Here is a 277-nt window from a genome sequence, read left to right as displayed (position 1 = left end):
AACTGTCAGCCAAATGAATGTCACTCACGTAATATTACTGTGGTCTAGCATTAGAGATACTAAACAGGCTTACTATATTACAATGTGATACCAATTGTATAGAGTCACTATTAAGGAGCACAGACTTAAACCTTAAAAGGGAATATTTTCAGTTATTTCCACTTCAACAGTTTGATAAATGTATTATACAGTGAGTGAAAATAGTAAGTGGACTTCTCCGCCAGTGTCTATTCTTCTGCTTCTTGTGCTTGCCCCACAAATAATAGCTGACCAGAGG

This window comes from Micropterus salmoides, unplaced genomic scaffold, assembly GCF_014851395.1.
Source record: "Micropterus salmoides isolate LMB-PRFRI ecotype aquatic unplaced genomic scaffold, ASM1485139v1 Ms_hic_scaffold_10, whole genome shotgun sequence".
In the NCBI taxonomy this organism is placed as follows: Eukaryota; Metazoa; Chordata; class Actinopteri; order Centrarchiformes; family Centrarchidae; genus Micropterus; species Micropterus salmoides.
This window is presented reverse-complemented; position numbering follows the sequence as displayed.